Source organism: Ananas comosus, linkage group 15, assembly GCF_001540865.1.
Source record: "Ananas comosus cultivar F153 linkage group 15, ASM154086v1, whole genome shotgun sequence".
NCBI lineage: Eukaryota > Viridiplantae > Streptophyta > Magnoliopsida > Poales > Bromeliaceae > Ananas > Ananas comosus.
This window is the reverse complement of record NC_033635.1, coordinates 4,993,386-4,996,116: the sequence shown is the minus strand read 5'-3', so window position 1 is coordinate 4,996,116 and position 2,731 is coordinate 4,993,386.

Sequence of the window (2,731 nt, the reverse complement as noted above, 5' to 3'; positions counted from 1 at the left end):
CATGCTGTTGTCTTAGGAGCACAGGAGGCCTCTGTGTCCTGAGCGGTTTTCGATGATGCGAGTTTTCCGATCGATTGATCGGCTCCGGTTTAAACTTGATCTAGTGCTATTTTGAGTTTCTAGAAATAATTTTTGCTGTGTTTCGATATCATTACCTAGCAATTGAAAGATATTCAAAAATCATAATTTTTAACGGTGAAAAATAAAAATCCTATAAAAGTGTGATATAGCCACTAAATTTCTCGATCAAAATATTGATTCTTATTGCCCCAATAGTATAAAGAGATTTTGCTATCAAAATTTCATCTGATTTTAAGATACTTCTACACGTTAAATTGAAACGGCAGATATCAACTATTAAAAATTTGGAATTTGAATCGTTATATAGTATAGAATTAAGGCTGGAATACTATTAATAGTAAAACTCTCTTTTTTATCAAGTTTTAACCCTTTGATGAGAAAATATAGGTCGGGATGATATTAGTCGGTTAGAGTTGAGTGGTCCCTAGGGTTGAGTAGTCTCCACTGGGTTTATAGTATTTATCCAATTGGTTAGAAATATTGAACAGTTGATCCAAAGGCTAAAAAACTGGGGTTAGCAAATAATGGTATTTTGCTACTAATAGTAGCCAGTTCCAATTCTCTCTCTTCTCTCTCTCTCTTCTCTCTTCTCTCTCTTTCTCTCTCTCTCTCTCTTCTCTCTATATATATTATATAATATATATATAATTATATATATTATATATATAGAGTCCAGCCCTATGGTGCTTGTAAAAAGTACCATGCACTTGGTGCTTGTAAGTTTTTCACCGTTAGATCTACTCATCGATTATTTCAACATTAGATATATACTATTCAATCAACACCACTACACCCTAGAGGGGCCCACATCATCCTAACGTATATTCTCTTAATCCAATGGCTAAAAATTACAAGACCATAACTTGGTATTTTAAAGTATAGAGCTCAAATTATATATTATTATATATATATATATATATATATATATATATATATATATATATATATATTATATAGCAGGCTTCTCAGGAGCACGGAGGGCTCATGTCGTGACCGCTTTCATGATGGATTTTTCAATCGACGATCAGTTCGTTAGACTTGATCTAGCGCATTAGAAGTTTTTAGAAAATAATTTTTTGTGATTTTTTTGATATCACATAGTGTATCGAAAGGATTCAAAATTCATAATTTTTAATGGTTTGATATCTGCGTTTTCAAGTTTAATGGTGTAGAAGTATTAAATAGATGAATTTTGATACAAAATTCTTTATACTATTCTACAACAAGATCAATATTTTTGATCGGAAATGTTAGTGCTATATCACACTTTTTATAGGATTTTTATTTTCAAGCGTTTAAAAAATATGATTTTGAATCTTTCGATTGCTAGATATGAATGATATCAAAAAATGCAAAAATTATTTTCTAGAAACTTCAAATACGCTAGTGATTAATTTTAACGGAACGATCGTCGATTCGAACTCCATCATCGAAAACAGCTCAGGAGCACGAAGGCCTTCATGCTCTGAGAGCACAACAGCTGCTATAATATATATACATATATATATATGTATATATATATGTATTATATATATATATGTATATATATATATACATATATATATATTATATACATATATATATACTATATATATATATATATAATATATATATTATATATATTATATATATATATATATATATAGTATTAGTCCGGCACTATACTATCGGTAGCACGGGGCTCCGTGCTACAAATTGTTTTCGATGATTGTGGCTTTCAAATCGACGATCGGCTCGTTAAACTAGAACTATATATAAAAGTATTTGGAAACTAAATTTCATAATTTTTCGATATCATTTACCTATCAAAACAAATAACTAAATTGAGGTGAAAATTAAAAATCTGCATAAAAATGATGATAAAGATTTAAATTCAAGATCAGATATGCTGATCTTACTCTAATAGTGAAAGAAATTTTCTATAAAATTTTATATCGGATTTGGATTGTTTTACACCGTTAAATCACAAACAGCACATCGGCATTAAATGGTCAATTTTGAGATGTTTTGCATCACTAGTCAAATGATGTCGAAAAAATTATTGAAAATTTAGTTTCAATGCTTTTATGTGTAGATCAAGTCTAACGGAGCGATCGTCGATTTGAGCCGATTATCGAAACAACTTGGTAGCACGAGAGGCCCGTGCTATCGATAGTATAGCCAGCTGGACTATATATAATATATATATATTATATATATAATATTATATATATATATATATATATATATATATTTATATATTATATATATATATATATAACCGGGCTGCTGTGCTCTTAGGAGCACGGAGGCCTCTGTGTCCTGAGCGTTTTCGATGATGGAGTTTTCCGTCGATGATCGGCTCCGTTAAACTTGATCTAGTGTATTTGAGTTTCTAGAAAATAATTTTTGCTGGTTTTCGATATCATTTACCTAGCAATTGAAAGAATTCAAAATCAATAATTTTTAACGGCTGAAATAAAAATCTATAAAAGTGTGATATAGCACTAAATTTTCGATCAAAATATTGATCTTATTGCAGATAGTATAAAGAATTTTGTATCAAAATTTCATCTGATTTTGATACTTCTACACGTTAAACTTGAAAACGGCAGATATCACTATTAAAATTATGAATTTTGAATCGTTTTTCGATCACTAGGTAAATGAT